This window comes from Phyllobates terribilis, unplaced genomic scaffold (genome assembly GCF_046119375.1).
Source record: "Phyllobates terribilis strain yellow unplaced genomic scaffold, ASM4611937v1 Scaffold_123__1_contigs__length_5148117, whole genome shotgun sequence".
NCBI lineage: Eukaryota > Metazoa > Chordata > Amphibia > Anura > Dendrobatidae > Phyllobates > Phyllobates terribilis.
Genome location: NW_027362883.1, coordinates 153,396 through 172,675, shown reverse-complemented (window position 1 = coordinate 172,675; position 19,280 = coordinate 153,396). Strand labels below are relative to the sequence as shown.

Here is a 19,280-nt window from a genome sequence, read left to right as displayed (position 1 = left end):
AGGGAGAGCTAGAAAGATAGCATTGCATCACATTACATGGCAATGCAATGCACAGTTGCTGAAGTTGAACCAAAATGAGCTTGTAATCTGGCTTCTGCAACTTTGAACATGAAAAATCCAATGAGGAGAAGAAAAGCAAAGCCAAAGAGTCCATCCCCAAATCCGACAAACAAGCAAAATGAACAAAAAACATTGAATTCAATTCTTTCTGATTTTAGAAACTGCATTAAAGAAGGGTTGCACCGGTCCTGGAGATACTGCAATACCAGGTCAATGCGTGGAGTGGACAGAGCAAGCTCTTTTTCCATCTCCCTGTTCTAAAAATCCATTTAATATATGGTCCCCAGATAGGGGACGTATCAGATATTAAACTGATAAGAACAGATACTACACTTGATCTTAGCCAAAAGGCCGAGAAGCGATAACCAGAATTGGTTTCAAACTACGGAGCCACCCAAGGATCCTGAAAAGTCCATTTGTGGAGATGAGCTCCTGGACTCCCGTTAAGAAGACATGTTGTCAACCTCTAGATCCCTTACATACCTGCACTTTTCGGCTTGCTGCTGCTGCAATCCACGCGTTTTAGATCTGCATAACTCCACCTCTTTAAACACAGCACCTTCACCCCCTGCTGTTCCCACCCGCCTCAACACCGTTGGAAGGGAGGAGAACCAATTAAGGCGGGGGGTGGGGTGGAACGAGCAGCTGTCTACCCTTAGCAGGAGGGCTCCTGATTACATACCTCTCCTGCTGCTGCTGCTGCTGGCTGTCCAGCAGCGGACTGAAGGTGGCTGCTGCTGTGCACAGGTATATAAAGGCTCAGAGCCTATTATGACACGCGCAGCCAGCGTTCCATTGCCACATTCCATCTACTGCAGGCAGGATACCTGGCTGGCTGAATGTCGCTGAGAAGCTCACAGAGACCGCCATAAGCAACAGTTTAACAGAATGCCACAGACTAATCAACCAAACTTTTTGGGTTGGGTTCTCTTTTATAGTCTGCAGGCATTAAATGAAAGAAGTCAGTGTTCCAGCAGAAGGAGACAACGTTTCAGAAAAGGCATTGTAGCAAACCAAAAAAGAAATTTTAAGCGCAGCAGAGTAACCAGCGCACATACCTGTTAGCTCAGGTGAGTTTAAAAGGCTGCTGTTGATAACAAGGGCATTTGCTAAATAGATGGTGTGTGTGCAACAATATACTGAAAGGTCAATTATATTGTGCAGCTTATCTCACCACCTGTAGTTATTTAGGTGAAAGCTCCAAAATGCTTGCCTAATATGTCTGTTTATCCAAAAGGAAGTAAAAAGGGAGAGCTAGAAAGATAGCATTGCATCACATTACATGGCAATGCAATGCACAGTTGCTGAAGTTGAACCAAAATGAGCTTGTAATCTGGCTTCTGCAACTTTGAACATGAAAAATCCAATGAGGAGAAGAAAAGCAAAGCCAAAGAGTCCATCCCCAAATCCGACAAACAAGCAAAATGAACAAAAAACATTGAATTCAATTCTTTCTGATTTTAGAAACTGCACTAAAGAAGGGGTGCACCGGTCCTGGAGATACTGCAATACCAGGTCAATGCGTGGAGTGGACAGAGCAAGCTCTTTTTCCATCTCCCTGTTCTAAAAATCCATTTAATATATGGTCCCCAGATAGGGGACGTATCAGATATTAAACTGATAAGAACAGATACTACACTTGATCTTAGCCAAAAGGCCGAGAAGCGATAACCAGAATTGGTTTCAAACTACGGAGCCACCCAAGGATCCTGAAAAGTCCATTTGTGGAGATGAGCTCCTGGACTCCCGTTAAGAAGACATGTTGTCAACCTCTAGATCCCTTACATGCCTGCACTTTTCGGCTTGCTGCTGCTGCAATCCACGCGTTTTAGATCTGCATAACTCCACCTCTTTAAACACAGCACCTTCACCCCCTGCTGTTCCCACCCGCCTCAACACCGTTGGAAGGGAGGAGAACCAATTAAGGCGGGGGGTGGGGTGGAACGAGCAGCTGTCTACCCTTAGCAGGAGGGCTCCTGATTACATACCTCTCCTGCTGCTGCTGCTGCTGGCTGTCCAGCAGCAGACTGAAGGTGGCTGCTGCTGTGCACAGGTATATAAAGGCTCAGAGCCTATTATGACACGCGCAGCCAGCGTTCCATTGCCACATTCCATCTACTGCAGGCAGGATACCTGGCTGGCTGAATGTCGCTGAGAAGCTCACAGAGACCGCCATAAGCAACAGTTTAACAGAATGCCACAGACTAATCAACCAAACTTTTTGGGTTGGGTTCTCTTTTATAGTCTGCAGGCATTAAATGAAAGAAGTCAGTGTTCCAGCAGAAGGAGACAACGTTTCAGAAAAGGCATTGTAGCAAACCAAAAAAGAAATTTTAAGCGCAGCAGAGTAACCAGCGCACATACCTGTTAGCTCAGGTGAGTTTAAAAGGCTGCTGTTGATAACAAGGGCATTTGCTAAATGGATGGTGTGTGTGCAACAATATACTGAAAGGTCAATTATATTGTGCAGCTTATCTCACCACCTGTAGTTATTTAGGTGAAAGCTCCAAAATGCTTGCCTAATATGTCTGTTTATCCAAAAGGAAGTAAAAAGGGAGAGCTAGAAAGATAGCATTGCATCACATTACATGGCAATGCAATGCACAGTTGCTGAAGTTGAACCAAAATGAGCTTGTAATCTGGCTTCTGCAACTTTGAACATGAAAAATCCAATGAGGAGAAGAAAAGCAAAGCCAAAGAGTCCATCCCCAAATCCGACAAACAAGCAAAATGAACAAAAAACATTGAATTCAATTCTTTCTGATTTTAGAAACTGCATTAAAGAAGGGGTGCACCGGTCCTGGAGATACTGCAATACCAGGTCAATGCGTGGAGTGGACAGAGCAAGCTCTTTTTCCATCTCCCTGTTCTAAAAATCCATTTAATATATGGTCCCCAGATAGGGGACGTATCAGATATTAAACTGATAAGAACAGATACTACACTTGATCTTAGCCAAAAGGCCGAGAAGCGATAACCAGAATTGGTTTCAAACTACGGAGCCACCCAAGGATCCTGAAAAGTCCATTTGTGGAGATGAGCTCCTGGACTCCCGTTAAGAAGACATGTTGTCAACCTCTAGATCCCTTACATGCCTGCACTTTTCGGCTTGCTGCTGCTGCAATCCACGCGTTTTAGATCTGCATAACTCTACCTCTTTAAACACAGCACCTTCACCCCCTGCTGTTCCCACCCGCCTCAACACCATTGGAAGGGAGGAGAACCAATTAAGGCGGGGGGTGGGGTGGAACGAGCAGCTGTCTACCCTTAGCAGGAGGGCTCCTGATTACATACCTCTCCTGCTGCTGCTGCTGCTGGCTGTCCAGCAGCAGACTGAAGGTGGCTGCTGCTGTGCACAGGTATATAAAGGCTCAGAGCCTATTATGACACGCGCAGCCAGCGTTCCATTGCCACATTCCATCTACTGCAGGCAGGATACCTGGCTGGCTGAATGTCGCTGAGAAGCTCACAGAGACCGCCATAAGCAACAGTTTAACAGAATGCCACAGACTAATCAACCAAACTTTTTGGGTTGGGTTCTCTTTTATAGTCTGCAGGCATTAAATGAAAGAAGTCAGTGTTCCAGCAGAAGGAGACAACGTTTCAGAAAAGGCATTGTAGCAAACCAAAAAAGAAATTTTAAGCGCAGCAGAGTAACCAGCGCACATACCTGTTAGCTCAGGTGAGTTTAAAAGGCTGCTGTTGATAACAAGGGCATTTGCTAAATAGATGGTGTGTGTGCAACAATATACTGAAAGGTCAATTATATTGTGCAGCTTATCTCACCACCTGTAGTTATTTAGGTGAAAGCTCCAAAATGCTTGCCTAATATGTCTGTTTATCCAAAAGGAAGTAAAAAGGGAGAGCTAGAAAGATAGCATTGCATCACATTACATGGCAATGCAATGCACAGTTGCTGAAGTTGAACCAAAATGAGCTTGTAATCTGGCTTCTGCAACTTTGAACATGAAAAATCCAATGAGGAGAAGAAAAGCAAAGCCAAAGAGTCCATCCCCAAATCCGACAAACAAGCAAAATGAACAAAAAACATTGAATTCAATTCTTTCTGATTTTAGAAACTGCATTAAAGAAGGGTTGCACCGGTCCTGGAGATACTGCAATACCAGGTCAATGCGTGGAGTGGACAGAGCAAGCTCTTTTTCCATCTCCCTGTTCTAAAAATCCATTTAATATATGGTCCCCAGATAGGGGACGTATCAGATATTAAACTGATAAGAACAGATACTACACTTGATCTTAGCCAAAAGGCCGAGAAGCGATAACCAGAATTGGTTTCAAACTACGGAGCCACCCAAGGATCCTGAAAAGTCCATTTGTGGAGATGAGCTCCTGGACTCCCGTTAAGAAGACATGTTGTCAACCTCTAGATCCCTTACATACCTGCACTTTTCGGCTTGCTGCTGCTGCAATCCACGCGTTTTAGATCTGCATAACTCCACCTCTTTAAACACAGCACCTTCACCCCCTGCTGTTCCCACCCGCCTCAACACCGTTGGAAGGGAGGAGAACCAATTAAGGCGGGGGGTGGGGTGGAACGAGCAGCTGTCTACCCTTAGCAGGAGGGCTCCTGATTACATACCTCTCCTGCTGCTGCTGCTGCTGGCTGTCCAGCAGCGGACTGAAGGTGGCTGCTGCTGTGCACAGGTATATAAAGGCTCAGAGCCTATTATGACACGCGCAGCCAGCGTTCCATTGCCACATTCCATCTACTGCAGGCAGGATACCTGGCTGGCTGAATGTCGCTGAGAAGCTCACAGAGACCGCCATAAGCAACAGTTTAACAGAATGCCACAGACTAATCAACCAAACTTTTTGGGTTGGGTTCTCTTTTATAGTCTGCAGGCATTAAATGAAAGAAGTCAGTGTTCCAGCAGAAGGAGACAACGTTTCAGAAAAGGCATTGTAGCAAACCAAAAAAGAAATTTTAAGCGCAGCAGAGTAACCAGCGCACATACCTGTTAGCTCAGGTGAGTTTAAAAGGCTGCTGTTGATAACAAGGGCATTTGCTAAATAGATGGTGTGTGTGCAACAATATACTGAAAGGTCAATTATATTGTGCAGCTTATCTCACCACCTGTAGTTATTTAGGTGAAAGCTCCAAAATGCTTGCCTAATATGTCTGTTTATCCAAAAGGAAGTAAAAAGGGAGAGCTAGAAAGATAGCATTGCATCACATTACATGGCAATGCAATGCACAGTTGCTGAAGTTGAACCAAAATGAGCTTGTAATCTGGCTTCTGCAACTTTGAACATGAAAAATCCAATGAGGAGAAGAAAAGCAAAGCCAAAGAGTCCATCCCCAAATCCGACAAACAAGCAAAATGAACAAAAAACATTGAATTCAATTCTTTCTGATTTTAGAAACTGCACTAAAGAAGGGGTGCACCGGTCCTGGAGATACTGCAATACCAGGTCAATGCGTGGAGTGGACAGAGCAAGCTCTTTTTCCATCTCCCTGTTCTAAAAATCCATTTAATATATGGTCCCCAGATAGGGGACGTATCAGATATTAAACTGATAAGAACAGATACTACACTTGATCTTAGCCAAAAGGCCGAGAAGCGATAACCAGAATTGGTTTCAAACTACGGAGCCACCCAAGGATCCTGAAAAGTCCATTTGTGGAGATGAGCTCCTGGACTCCCGTTAAGAAGACATGTTGTCAACCTCTAGATCCCTTACATGCCTGCACTTTTCGGCTTGCTGCTGCTGCAATCCACGCGTTTTAGATCTGCATAACTCCACCTCTTTAAACACAGCACCTTCACCCCCTGCTGTTCCCACCCGCCTCAACACCGTTGGAAGGGAGGAGAACCAATTAAGGCGGGGGGTGGGGTGGAACGAGCAGCTGTCTACCCTTAGCAGGAGGGCTCCTGATTACATACCTCTCCTGCTGCTGCTGCTGCTGGCTGTCCAGCAGCAGACTGAAGGTGGCTGCTGCTGTGCACAGGTATATAAAGGCTCAGAGCCTATTATGACACGCGCAGCCAGCGTTCCATTGCCACATTCCATCTACTGCAGGCAGGATACCTGGCTGGCTGAATGTCGCTGAGAAGCTCACAGAGACCGCCATAAGCAACAGTTTAACAGAATGCCACAGACTAATCAACCAAACTTTTTGGGTTGGGTTCTCTTTTATAGTCTGCAGGCATTAAATGAAAGAAGTCAGTGTTCCAGCAGAAGGAGACAACGTTTCAGAAAAGGCATTGTAGCAAACCAAAAAAGAAATTTTAAGCGCAGCAGAGTAACCAGCGCACATACCTGTTAGCTCAGGTGAGTTTAAAAGGCTGCTGTTGATAACAAGGGCATTTGCTAAATGGATGGTGTGTGTGCAACAATATACTGAAAGGTCAATTATATTGTGCAGCTTATCTCACCACCTGTAGTTATTTAGGTGAAAGCTCCAAAATGCTTGCCTAATATGTCTGTTTATCCAAAAGGAAGTAAAAAGGGAGAGCTAGAAAGATAGCATTGCATCACATTACATGGCAATGCAATGCACAGTTGCTGAAGTTGAACCAAAATGAGCTTGTAATCTGGCTTCTGCAACTTTGAACATGAAAAATCCAATGAGGAGAAGAAAAGCAAAGCCAAAGAGTCCATCCCCAAATCCGACAAACAAGCAAAATGAACAAAAAACATTGAATTCAATTCTTTCTGATTTTAGAAACTGCATTAAAGAAGGGGTGCACCGGTCCTGGAGATACTGCAATACCAGGTCAATGCGTGGAGTGGACAGAGCAAGCTCTTTTTCCATCTCCCTGTTCTAAAAATCCATTTAATATATGGTCCCCAGATAGGGGACGTATCAGATATTAAACTGATAAGAACAGATACTACACTTGATCTTAGCCAAAAGGCCGAGAAGCGATAACCAGAATTGGTTTCAAACTACGGAGCCACCCAAGGATCCTGAAAAGTCCATTTGTGGAGATGAGCTCCTGGACTCCCGTTAAGAAGACATGTTGTCAACCTCTAGATCCCTTACATGCCTGCACTTTTCGGCTTGCTGCTGCTGCAATCCACGCGTTTTAGATCTGCATAACTCCACCTCTTTAAACACAGCACCTTCACCCCCTGCTGTTCCCACCCGCCTCAACACCGTTGGAAGGGAGGAGAACCAATTAAGGCGGGGGGTGGGGTGGAACGAGCAGCTGTCTACCCTTAGCAGGAGGGCTCCTGATTACATACCTCTCCTGCTGCTGCTGCTGCTGGCTGTCCAGCAGCAGACTGAAGGTGGCTGCTGCTGTGCACAGGTATATAAAGGCTCAGAGCCTATTATGACACGCGCAGCCAGCGTTCCATTGCCACATTCCATCTACTGCAGGCAGGATACCTGGCTGGCTGAATGTCGCTGAGAAGCTCACAGAGACCGCCATAAGCAACAGTTTAACAGAATGCCACAGACTAATCAACCAAACTTTTTGGGTTGGGTTCTCTTTTATAGTCTGCAGGCATTAAATGAAAGAAGTCAGTGTTCCAGCAGAAGGAGACAACGTTTCAGAAAAGGCATTGTAGCAAACCAAAAAAGAAATTTTAAGCGCAGCAGAGTAACCAGCGCACATACCTGTTAGCTCAGGTGAGTTTAAAAGGCTGCTGTTGATAACAAGGGCATTTGCTAAATAGATGGTGTGTGTGCAACAATATACTGAAAGGTCAATTATATTGTGCAGCTTATCTCACCACCTGTAGTTATTTAGGTGAAAGCTCCAAAATGCTTGCCTAATATGTCTGTTTATCCAAAAGGAAGTAAAAAGGGAGAGCTAGAAAGATAGCATTGCATCACATTACATGGCAATGCAATGCACAGTTGCTGAAGTTGAACCAAAATGAGCTTGTAATCTGGCTTCTGCAACTTTGAACATGAAAAATCCAATGAGGAGAAGAAAAGCAAAGCCAAAGAGTCCATCCCCAAATCCGACAAACAAGCAAAATGAACAAAAAACATTGAATTCAATTCTTTCTGATTTTAGAAACTGCATTAAAGAAGGGGTGCACCGGTCCTGGAGATACTGCAATACCAGGTCAATGCGTGGAGTGGACAGAGCAAGCTCTTTTTCCATCTCCCTGTTCTAAAAATCCATTTAATATATGGTCCCCAGATAGGGGACGTATCAGATATTAAACTGATAAGAACAGATACTACACTTGATCTTAGCCAAAAGGCCGAGAAGCGATAACCAGAATTGGTTTCAAACTACGGAGCCACCCAAGGATCCTGAAAAGTCCATTTGTGGAGATGAGCTCCTGGACTCCCGTTAAGAAGACATGTTGTCAACCTCTAGATCCCTTACATGCCTGCACTTTTCGGCTTGCTGCTGCTGCAATCCACGCGTTTTAGATCTGCATAACTCCACCTCTTTAAACACAGCACCTTCACCCCCTGCTGTTCCCACCCGCCTCAACACCGTTGGAAGGGAGGAGAACCAATTAAGGCGGGGGGTGGGGTGGAACGAGCAGCTGTCTACCCTTAGCAGGAGGGCTCCTGATTACATACCTCTCCTGCTGCTGCTGCTGCTGGCTGTCCAGCAGCAGACTGAAGGTGGCTGCTGCTGTGCACAGGTATATAAAGGCTCAGAGCCTATTATGACACGCGCAGCCAGCGTTCCATTGCCACATTCCATCTACTGCAGGCAGGATACCTGGCTGGCTGAATGTCGCTGAGAAGCTCACAGAGACCGCCATAAGCAACAGTTTAACAGAATGCCACAGACTAATCAACCAAACTTTTTGGGTTGGGTTCTCTTTTATAGTCTGCAGGCATTAAATGAAAGAAGTCAGTGTTCCAGCAGAAGGAGACAACGTTTCAGAAAAGGCATTGTAGCAAACCAAAAAAGAAATTTTAAGCACAGCAGAGTAACCAGCGCACATACCTGTTAGCTCAGGTGAGTTTAAAAGGCTGCTGTTGATAACAAGGGCATTTGCTAAATAGATGGTGTGTGTGCAACAATATACTGAAAGGTCAATTATATTGTGCAGCTTATCTCACCACCTGTAGTTATTTAGGTGAAAGCTCCAAAATGCTTGCCTAATATGTCTGTTTATCCAAAAAGAAGTAAAAAGGGAGAGCTAGAAAGATAGCATTGCATCACATTACATGGCAATGCAATGCACAGTTGCTGAAGTTGAACCAAAATGAGCTTGTAATCTGGCTTCTGCAACTTTGAACATGAAAAATCCAATGAGGAGAAGAAAAGCAAAGCCAAAGAGTCCATCCCCAAATCCGACAAACAAGCAAAATGAACAAAAAACATTGAATTCAATTCTTTCTGATTTTAGAAACTGCATTAAAGAAGGGGTGCACCGGTCCTGGAGATACTGCAATACCAGGTCAATGCGTGGAGTGGACAGAGCAAGCTCTTTTTCCATCTCCCTGTTCTAAAAATCCATTTAATATATGGTCCCCAGATAGGGGACGTATCAGATATTAAACTGATAAGAACAGATACTACACTTGATCTTAGCCAAAAGGCCGAGAAGCGATAACCAGAATTGGTTTCAAACTACGGAGCCACCCAAGGATCCTGAAAAGTCCATTTGTGGAGATGAGCTCCTGGACTCCCGTTAAGAAGACATGTTGTCAACCTCTAGATCCCTTACATGCCTGCACTTTTCGGCTTGCTGCTGCTGCAATCCACGCGTTTTAGATCTGCATAACTCCACCTCTTTAAACACAGCACCTTCACCCCCTGCTGTTCCCACCCGCCTCAACACCGTTGGAAGGGAGGAGAACCAATTAAGGCGGGGGGTGGGGTGGAACGAGCAGCTGTCTACCCTTAGCAGGAGGGCTCCTGATTACATACCTCTCCTGCTGCTGCTGCTGCTGGCTGTCCAGCAGCAAACTGAAGGTGGCTGCTGCTGTGCACAGGTATATAAAGGCTCAGAGCCTATTATGACACGCGCAGCCAGCGTTCCATTGCCACATTCCATCTACTGCAGGCAGGATACCTGGCTGGCTGAATGTCGCTGAGAAGCTCACAGAGACCGCCATAAGCAACAGTTTAACAGAATGCCACAGACTAATCAACCAAACTTTTTGGGTTGGGTTCTCTTTTATAGTCTGCAGGCATTAAATGAAAGAAGTCAGTGTTCCAGCAGAAGGAGACAACGTTTCAGAAAAGGCATTGTAGCAAACCAAAAAAGAAATTTTAAGCGCAGCAGAGTAACCAGCGCACATACCTGTTAGCTCAGGTGAGTTTAAAAGGCTGCTGTTGATAACAAGGGCATTTGCTAAATAGATGGTGTGTGTGCAACAATATACTGAAAGGTCAATTATATTGTGCAGCTTATCTCACCACCTGTAGTTATTTAGGTGAAAGCTCCAAAATGCTTGCCTAATATGTCTGTTTATCCAAAAGGAAGTAAAAAGGGAGAGCTAGAAAGATAGCATTGCATCACATTACATGGCAATGCAATGCACAGTTGCTGAAGTTGAACCAAAATGAGCTTGTAATCTGGCTTCTGCAACTTTGAACATGAAAAATCCAATGAGGAGAAGAAAAGCAAAGCCAAAGAGTCCATCCCCAAATCCGACAAACAAGCAAAATGAACAAAAAACATTGAATTCAATTCTTTCTGATTTTAGAAACTGCATTAAAGAAGGGGTGCACCGGTCCTGGAGATACTGCAATACCAGGTCAATGCGTGGAGTGGACAGAGCAAGCTCTTTTTCCATCTCCCTGTTCTAAAAATCCATTTAATATATGGTCCCCAGATAGGGGACGTATCAGATATTAAACTGATAAGAACAGATACTACACTTGATCTTAGCCAAAAGGCCGAGAAGCGATAACCAGAATTGGTTTCAAACTACGGAGCCACCCAAGGATCCTGAAAAGTCCATTTGTGGAGATGAGCTCCTGGACTCCCGTTAAGAAGACATGTTGTCAACCTCTAGATCCCTTACATGCCTGCACTTTTCGGCTTGCTGCTGCTGCAATCCACGCGTTTTAGATCTGCATAACTCCACCTCTTTAAACACAGCACCTTCACCCCCTGCTGTTCCCACCCGCCTCAACACCGTTGGAAGGGAGGAGAACCAATTAAGGCGGGGGGTGGGGTGGAACGAGCAGCTGTCTACCCTTAGCAGGAGGGCTCCTGATTACATACCTCTCCTGCTGCTGCTGCTGCTGGCTGTCCAGCAGCAAACTGAAGGTGGCTGCTGCTGTGCACAGGTATATAAAGGCTCAGAGCCTATTATGACACGCGCAGCCAGCGTTCCATTGCCACATTCCATCTACTGCAGGCAGGATACCTGGCTGGCTGAATGTCGCTGAGAAGCTCACAGAGACCGCCATAAGCAACAGTTTAACAGAATGCCACAGACTAATCAACCAAACTTTTTGGGTTGGGTTCTCTTTTATAGTCTGCAGGCATTAAATGAAAGACGTCAGTGTTCCAGCAGAAGGAGACAACGTTTCAGAAAAGGCATTGTAGCAAACCAAAAAAGAAATTTTAAGCGCAGCAGAGTAACCAGCGCACATACCTGTTAGCTCAGGTGAGTTTAAAAGGCTGCTGTTGATAACAAGGGCATTTGCTAAATAGATGGTGTGTGTGCAACAATATACTGAAAGGTCAATTATATTGTGCAGCTTATCTCACCACCTGTAGTTATTTAGGTGAAAGCTCCAAAATGCTTGCCTAATATGTCTGTTTATCCAAAAGGAAGTAAAAAGGGAGAGCTAGAAAGATAGCATTGCATCACATTACATGGCAATGCAATGCACAGTTGCTGAAGTTGAACCAAAATGAGCTTGTAATCTGGCTTCTGCAACTTTGAACATGAAAAATCCAATGAGGAGAAGAAAAGCAAAGCCAAAGAGTCCATCCCAAAATCCGACAAACAAGCAAAATGAACAAAAAACATTGAATTCAATTCTTTCTGATTTTAGAAACTGCATTAAAGAAGGGGTGCACCGGTCCTGGAGATACTGCAATACCAGGTCAATGCGTGGAGTGGACAGAGCAAGCTCTTTTTCCATCTCCCTGTTCTAAAAATCCATTTAATATATGGTCCCCAGATAGGGGACGTATCAGATATTAAACTGATAAGAACAGATACTACACTTGATCTTAGCCAAAAGGCCGAGAAGCGATAACCAGAATTGGTTTCAAACTACGGAGCCACCCAAGGATCCTGAAAAGTCCATTTGTGGAGATGAGCTCCTGGACTCCCGTTAAGAAGACATGTTGTCAACCTCTAGATCCCTTACATGCCTGCACTTTTCGGCTTGCTGCTGCTGCAATCCACGCGTTTTAGATCTGCATAACTCCACCTCTTTAAACACAGCACCTTCACCCCCTGCTGTTCCCACCCGCCTCAACACCGTTGGAAGGGAGGAGAACCAATTAAGGCGGGGGGTGGGGTGGAACGAGCAGCTGTCTACCCTTAGCAGGAGGGCTCCTGATTACATACCTCTCCTGCTGCTGCTGCTGCTGGCTGTCCAGCAGCAGACTGAAGGTGGCTGCTGCTGTGCACAGGTATATAAAGGCTCAGAGCCTATTATGACACGCGCAGCCAGCGTTCCATTGCCACATTCCATCTACTGCAGACAGGATACCTGGCTGGCTGAATGTCGCTGAGAAGCTCACAGAGACCGCCATAAGCAACAGTTTAACAGAATGCCACAGACTAATCAACCAAACTTTTTGGGTTGGGTTCTCTTTTATAGTCTGCAGGCATTAAATGAAAGAAGTCAGTGTTCCAGCAGAAGGAGACAACGTTTCAGAAAAGGCATTGTAGCAAACCAAAAAAGAAATTTTAAGCGCAGCAGAGTAACCAGCGCACATACCTGTTAGCTCAGGTGAGTTTAAAAGGCTGCTGTTGATAACAAGGGCATTTGCTAAATAGATGGTGTGTGTGCAACAATATACTGAAAGGTCAATTATATTGTGCAGCTTATCTCACCACCTGTAGTTATTTAGGTGAAAGCTCCAAAATGCTTGCCTAATATGTCTGTTTATCCAAAAGGAAGTAAAAAGGGAGAGCTAGAAAGATAGCATTGCATCACATTACATGGCAATGCAATGCACAGTTGCTGAAGTTGAACCAAAATGAGCTTGTAATCTGGCTTCTGCAACTTTGAACATGAAAAATCCAATGAGGAGAAGAAAAGCAAAGCCAAAGAGTCCATCCCAAAATCCGACAAACAAGCAAAATGAACAAAAAACATTGAATTCAATTCTTTCTGATTTTAGAAACTGCATTAAAGAAGGGGTGCACCGGTCCTGGAGATACTGCAATACCAGGTCAATGCGTGGAGTGGACAGAGCAAGCTCTTTTTCCATCTCCCTGTTCTAAAAATCCATTTAATATATGGTCCCCAGATAGGGGACGTATCAGATATTAAACTGATAAGAACAGATACTACACTTGATCTTAGCCAAAAGGCCGAGAAGCGATAACCAGAATTGGTTTCAAACTACGGAGCCACCCAAGGATCCTGAAAAGTCCATTTGTGGAGATGAGCTCCTGGACTCCCGTTAAGAAGACATGTTGTCAACCTCTAGATCCCTTACATGCCTGCACTTTTCGGCTTGCTGCTGCTGCAATCCACGCGTTTTAGATCTGCATAACTCCACCTCTTTAAACACAGCACCTTCACCCCCTGCTGTTCCCACCCGCCTCAACACCGTTGGAAGGGAGGAGAACCAATTAAGGCGGGGGGTGGGGTGGAACGAGCAGCTGTCTACCCTTAGCAGGAGGGCTCCTGATTACATACCTCTCCTGCTGCTGCTGCTGCTGGCTGTCCAGCAGCAGACTGAAGGTGGCTGCTGCTGTGCACAGGTATATAAAGGCTCAGAGCCTATTATGACACGCGCAGCCAGCGTTCCATTGCCACATTCCATCTACTGCAGGCAGGATACCTGGCTGGCTGAATGTCGCTGAGAAGCTCACAGAGACCGCCATAAGCAACAGTTTAACAGAATGCCACAGACTAATCAACCAAACTTTTTGGGTTGGGTTCTCTTTTATAGTCTGCAGGGATTAAATGAAAGAAGTCAGTGTTCCAGCAGAAGGAGACAACGTTTCAGAAAAGGCATTGTAGCAAACCAAAAAAGAAATTTTAAGCGCAGCAGAGTAACCAGCGCACATACCTGTTAGCTCAGGTGAGTTTAAAAGGCTGCTGTTGATAACAAGGGCATTTGCTAAATAGATGGTGTGTGTGCAACAATATACTGAAAGGTCAATTATATTGTGCAGCTTATCTCACCACCTGTAGTTATTTAGGTGAAAGCTCCAAAATGCTTGCCTAATATGTCTGTTTATCCAAGAGGAAGTAAAAAGGGAGAGCTAGAAAGATAGCATTGCATCACATTACATGGCAATGCAATGCACAGTTGCTGAAGTTGAACCAAAATGAGCTTGTAATCTGGCTTCTGCAACTTTGAACATGAAAAATCCAATGAGGAGAAGAAAAGCAAAGCCAAAGAGTCCATCCCAAAATCCGACAAACAAGCAAAATGAACAAAAAACATTGAATTCAATTCTTTCTGATTTTAGAAACTGCATTAAAGAAGGGGTGCACCGGTCCTGGAGATACTGCAATACCAGGTCAATGCGTGGAGTGGACAGAGCAAGCTCTTTTTCCATCTCCCTGTTCTAAAAATCCATTTAATATATGGTCCCCAGATAGGGGACGTATCAGATATTAAACTGATAAGAACAGATACTACACTTGATCTTAGCCAAAAGGCCGAGAAGCGATAACCAGAATTGGTTTCAAACTACGGAGCCACCCAAGGATCCTGAAAAGTCCATTTGTGGAGATGAGCTCCTGGACTCCCGTTAAGAAGACATGTTGTCAACCTCTAGATCCCTTACATGCCTGCACTTTTCGGCTTGCTGCTGCTGCAATCCACGCGTTTTAGATCTGCATAACTCCACCTCTTTAAACACAGCACCTTCACCCCCTGCTGTTCCCACCCGCCTCAACACCGTTGGAAGGGAGGAGAACCAATTAAGGCGGGGGGTGGGGTGGAACGAGCAGCTGTCTACCCTTAGCAGGAGGGCTCCTGATTACATACCTCTCCTGCTGCTGCTGCTGCTGGCTGTCCAGCAGCAGACTGAAGGTGGCTGCTGCTGTGCACAGGTATATAAAGGCTCAGAGCCTATTATGACACGCGCAGCCAGCGTTCCATTGCCACATTCCATCTACTGCAGGCAGGATACCTGGCTGGCTGAATGTCGCTGAGAAGCTCACAGAGACCGCCATAAGCAACAGTTTAACAGAATGCCACAGACTAATCAACCAAACTTTTTGGGTTGGGTTCTCTTTTATAGTCTGCAGGCATTAAATGAAAGAAGTCAGTGTTCCAGCAGAAGGAGACAACGTTTCAGAAAAGGCATTGTAGCAAACCAAAAAAGAAATTTTAAGCGCAGCAGAGTAACCAGCGCACATACCTGTTAGCTCAGGTGAGTTTAAAAGGCTGCTGTTGATAACAAGGGCATTTGCTAAATAGATGGTGTGTGTGCAACAATATACTGAAAGGTCAATTATATTGTGCAGCTTATCTCACCACCTGTAGTTATTTAGGTGAAAGCTCCAAAATGCTTGCCTAATATGTCTGTTTATCCAAAAGGAAGTAAAAAGGGAGAGCTAGAAAGATAGCATTGCATCACATTACATGGCAATGCAATGCACAGTTGCTGAAGTTGAACCAAAATGAGCTTGTAATCTGGCTTCTGCAACTTTGAACATGAAAAATCCAATGAGGAGAAGAAAAGCAAAGCCAAAGAGTCCATCCCAAAATCCGACAAACAAGCAAAATGAACAAAAAACATTGAATTCAATTCTTTCTGATTTTAGAAACTGCATTAAAGAAGGGGTGCACCGGTCCTGGAGATACTGCAATACCAGGTCAATGCGTGGAGTGGACAGAGCAAGCTCTTTTTCCATCTCCCTGTTCTAAAAATCCATTTAATATATGGTCCCCAGATAGGGGACGTATCAGATATTAAACTGATAAGAACAGATACTACACTTGATCTTAGCCAAAAGGCCGAGAAGCGATAACCAGAATTGGTTTCAAACTACGGAGCCACCCAAGGATCCTGAAAAGTCCATTTGTGGAGATGAGCTCCTGGACTCCCGTTAAGAAGACATGTTGTCAACCTCTAGATCCCTTACATGCCTGCACTTTTCGGCTTGCTGCTGCTGCAATCCACGCGTTTTAGATCTGCATAACTCCACCTCTTTAAACACAGCACCTTCACCCCCTGCTGTTCCCACCCGCCTCAACACCGTTGGAAGGGAGGAGAACCAATTAAGGCGGGGGGTGGGGTGGAACGAGCAGCTGTCTACCCTTAGCAGGAGGGCTCCTGATTACATACCTCTCCTGCTGCTGCTGCTGCTGGCTGTCCAGCAGCAGACTGAAGGTGGCTGCTGCTGTGCACAGGTATATAAAGGCTCAGAGCCTATTATGACACGCGCAGCCAGCGTTCCATTGCCACATTCCATCTACTGCAGGCAGGATACCTGGCTGGCTGAATGTCGCTGAGAAGCTCACAGAGACCGCCATAAGCAACAGTTTAACAGAATGCCACAGACTAATCAACCAAACTTTTTGGGTTGGGTTCTCTTTTATAGTCTGCAGGCATTAAATGAAAGAAGTCAGTGTTCCAGCAGAAGGAGACAACGTTTCAGAAAAGGCATTGTAGCAAACCAAAAAAGAAATTTTAAGCGCAGCAGAGTAACCAGCGCACATACCTGTTAGCTCAGGTGAGTTTAAAAGGCTGCTGTTGATAACAAGGGCATTTGCTAAATAGATGGTGTGTGTGCAACAATATACTGAAAGGTCAATTATATTGTGCAGCTTATCTCACCACCTGTAGTTATTTAGGTGAAAGCTCCAAAATGCTTGCCTAATATGTCTGTTTATCCAAAAGGAAGTAAAAAGGGAGAGCTAGAAAGATAGCATTGCATCACATTACATGGCAATGCAATGCACAGTTGCTGAAGTTGAACCAAAATGAGCTTGTAATCTGGCTTCTGCAACTTTGAACATGAAAAATCCAATGAGGAGAAGAAAAGCAAAGCCAAAGAGTCCATCCCAAAATCCGACAAACAAGCAAAATGAACAAAAAACATTGAATTCAATTCTTTCTGATTTTAGAAACTGCATTAAAGAAGGGGTGCACCGGTCCTGGAGATACTGCAATACCAGGTCAATGCGTGGAGTGGACAGAGCAAGCTCTTTTTCCATCTCCCTGTTCTAAAAATCCATTTAATATATGATCCCCAGATAGGGGACGTATCAGATATTAAACTGATAAGAACAGATTTTTTTTTTTTTATCGAAAGCCCGAATTCGTGTACAAAACCCGAGTGCGCTTAAAAAAGTGACAAGTGCCACAAAAAAAAGTGCACTAGGATGCTGGTCTTCTTGAAACCCTCTCCAAAAGGAGAAGGGTCCCCCAAACCATTCCCCGTCCCTCCGAGCCAGAAGGCCACAGCGAGGCACAGGGACAAATAGCCACCTCCAGCCGGAGCCAGAGGCGACCCAATCTTACCCTCAATACCTGCCCGAGTTCTCACCCGAGCAAGGCACTGGGAGCCAAAGACTGTGCTCCCCTCCCGGAAGAGGGGAGCCAACAACGCTCTCCTCCCGAAAGAGGAGAGCCAGGGGGGTTCAGGGGGGAGCGGAACCTGATGGCCACACACTCCCCCCCTAGACCTGCCAAGAGAGGAACCCGTAAGGGAACCGCATCCCGACAAAATCCTAGTAAGGACGTGGACACACGTGAAAAAGTGGACACACAGTGACAAAAAAAAATTAAATAAATAGTGAAGGTTTCACAGTATAATACTGCCCGGACCTTCGACCGGGAATTGAAAAATTCCCCATCCTAAGGCCAGAAGGCCCGGAATAAGGGTGTGTGAAGAAAGAAATATTGAAGTGCTAGTGCAAATGTGCCATAAACTCAAGTGGGGTTCCCAATCCCAGTGAGTTAAGGCACCCCAGGGTCACCACTCCTGGGGCACTTCACACTAAGGGCTTTCGATCTTCCCCGGCCCAATGGCGTCGATCCTGGGGGGCCATGCTTTCCACCAGATGACTATATTAGCCACCTGGCGTACTAACAAGCGCCTAAACCCCAGTGTGCATAATGTATCAATCTACTAGGGCGGCCAACATCCAAAACCGCCTTTTCGAAAGATACTACACTTGATCTTAGCCAAAAGGCCGAGAAGCGATAACCAGAATTGGTTTCAAACTACGGAGCCACCCAAGGATCCTGAAAAGTCCATTTGTGGAGATGAGCTCCTGGACTCCCGTTAAGAAGACATGTTGTCAACCTCTAGATCCCTTACATGCCTGCACTTTTCGGCTTGCTGCTGCTGCAATCCACGCGTTTTAGATCTGCATAACTCCACCTCTTTAAACACAGCACCTTCACCCCCTGCTGTTCCCACCCGCCGCAACACCGTTGGAAGGGAGGAGAACCAATTAAGGCGGGGGGTGGGGTGGAACGAGCAGCTGTCTACCCTTAGCAGGAGGGCTCCTGATTACATACCTCTCCTGCTGCTGCTGCTGCTGGCTGTCCAGCAGCAGACTGAAGGTGGCTGCTGCTGTGCACAGGTATATAAAGGCTCAGAGCCTATTATGACACGCGCAGCCAGCGTTCCATTGCCACATTCCATCTACTGCAGGCAGGATACCTGGCTGGCTGAATGTCGCTGAGAAGCTCACAGAGACCGCCATAAGCAACAGTTTAACAGAATGCCACAGACTAATCAACCAAACTTTTTGGGTTGGGTTCTCTTTTATAGTCTGCAGGCATTAAATGAAAGAAGTCAGTGTTCCAGCAGAAGGAGACAACGTTTCAGAAAAGGCATTGTAGCAAACCAAAAAAGAAATTTTAAGCGCAGCAGAGTAACCAGCGCACATACCTGTTAGCTCAGGTGAGTTTAAAAGGCTGCTGTTGATAACAAGGGCATGTGCTAAATAGATGGTGTGTGTGCAACAATATACTGAAAGGTCAATTATATTGTGCAGCTTATCTCACCACCTGTAGTTATTTAGGTGAAAGCTCCAAAATGCTTGCCTAATATGTCTGTTTATCCAAAAGGAAGTAAAAAGGGAGAGCTAGAAAGATAGCATTGCATCACATTACATGGCAATGCAATGCACAGTTGCTGAAGTTGAACCAAAATGAGCTTGTAATCTGGCTTCTGCAACTTTGAACATGAAAAATC

General features: G+C 45.3%; 14 non-coding genes and 1 pseudogene across 14 annotated transcripts; all 15 read right to left on the bottom strand.

Annotated features, from left to right (window-relative positions):
• Positions 1–232: 232 nt before the first annotated feature.
• On the bottom strand, positions 233–423 carry LOC141202192 (U2 spliceosomal RNA). Its single transcript, XR_012273474.1, has one exon. It is a non-coding gene; the product is annotated as a U2 spliceosomal RNA (small nuclear RNA).
• A 1,115-nt stretch (positions 424–1,538) lies between these two features.
• Positions 1,539–1,729, bottom strand: LOC141202341 (U2 spliceosomal RNA). The gene has a single exon (XR_012273617.1). It is a non-coding gene; the product is annotated as a U2 spliceosomal RNA (small nuclear RNA).
• A 1,115-nt stretch (positions 1,730–2,844) lies between these two features.
• LOC141202330 (U2 spliceosomal RNA) lies at positions 2,845–3,035 on the bottom strand. The gene has a single exon (XR_012273606.1). It is a non-coding gene; the product is annotated as a U2 spliceosomal RNA (small nuclear RNA).
• A 1,115-nt stretch (positions 3,036–4,150) lies between these two features.
• On the bottom strand, positions 4,151–4,341 carry LOC141202191 (U2 spliceosomal RNA). Its single transcript, XR_012273473.1, has one exon. It is a non-coding gene; the product is annotated as a U2 spliceosomal RNA (small nuclear RNA).
• A 1,115-nt stretch (positions 4,342–5,456) lies between these two features.
• LOC141202319 (U2 spliceosomal RNA) lies at positions 5,457–5,647 on the bottom strand. Its single transcript, XR_012273595.1, has one exon. It is a non-coding gene; the product is annotated as a U2 spliceosomal RNA (small nuclear RNA).
• Positions 5,648–6,762: 1,115 nt separating this feature from the next.
• LOC141202307 (U2 spliceosomal RNA) lies at positions 6,763–6,953 on the bottom strand. Its single transcript, XR_012273584.1, has one exon. It is a non-coding gene; the product is annotated as a U2 spliceosomal RNA (small nuclear RNA).
• Positions 6,954–8,068: 1,115 nt separating this feature from the next.
• LOC141202294 (U2 spliceosomal RNA) lies at positions 8,069–8,259 on the bottom strand. Its single transcript, XR_012273572.1, has one exon. It is a non-coding gene; the product is annotated as a U2 spliceosomal RNA (small nuclear RNA).
• A 1,115-nt stretch (positions 8,260–9,374) lies between these two features.
• LOC141202282 (U2 spliceosomal RNA) lies at positions 9,375–9,565 on the bottom strand. Its single transcript, XR_012273561.1, has one exon. It is a non-coding gene; the product is annotated as a U2 spliceosomal RNA (small nuclear RNA).
• Positions 9,566–10,680: 1,115 nt separating this feature from the next.
• On the bottom strand, positions 10,681–10,871 carry LOC141202270 (U2 spliceosomal RNA). The gene has a single exon (XR_012273549.1). It is a non-coding gene; the product is annotated as a U2 spliceosomal RNA (small nuclear RNA).
• A 1,115-nt stretch (positions 10,872–11,986) lies between these two features.
• LOC141202258 (U2 spliceosomal RNA) lies at positions 11,987–12,177 on the bottom strand. Its single transcript, XR_012273537.1, has one exon. It is a non-coding gene; the product is annotated as a U2 spliceosomal RNA (small nuclear RNA).
• Positions 12,178–13,292: 1,115 nt separating this feature from the next.
• LOC141202246 (U2 spliceosomal RNA) lies at positions 13,293–13,483 on the bottom strand. The gene has a single exon (XR_012273526.1). It is a non-coding gene; the product is annotated as a U2 spliceosomal RNA (small nuclear RNA).
• Positions 13,484–14,598: 1,115 nt separating this feature from the next.
• Positions 14,599–14,789, bottom strand: LOC141202235 (U2 spliceosomal RNA). Its single transcript, XR_012273515.1, has one exon. It is a non-coding gene; the product is annotated as a U2 spliceosomal RNA (small nuclear RNA).
• Positions 14,790–15,904: 1,115 nt separating this feature from the next.
• Positions 15,905–16,095, bottom strand: LOC141202223 (U2 spliceosomal RNA). Its single transcript, XR_012273504.1, has one exon. It is a non-coding gene; the product is annotated as a U2 spliceosomal RNA (small nuclear RNA).
• A 1,115-nt stretch (positions 16,096–17,210) lies between these two features.
• LOC141202604 (U2 spliceosomal RNA) lies at positions 17,211–17,395 on the bottom strand. Its single transcript, XR_012273839.1, has one exon. It is a non-coding gene; the product is annotated as a U2 spliceosomal RNA (small nuclear RNA).
• Positions 17,396–18,187: 792 nt separating this feature from the next.
• Positions 18,188–18,279, bottom strand: LOC141202718 (U2 spliceosomal RNA; annotated as a pseudogene).
• Between the last annotated feature and the right edge of the window lie 1,001 nt (positions 18,280–19,280).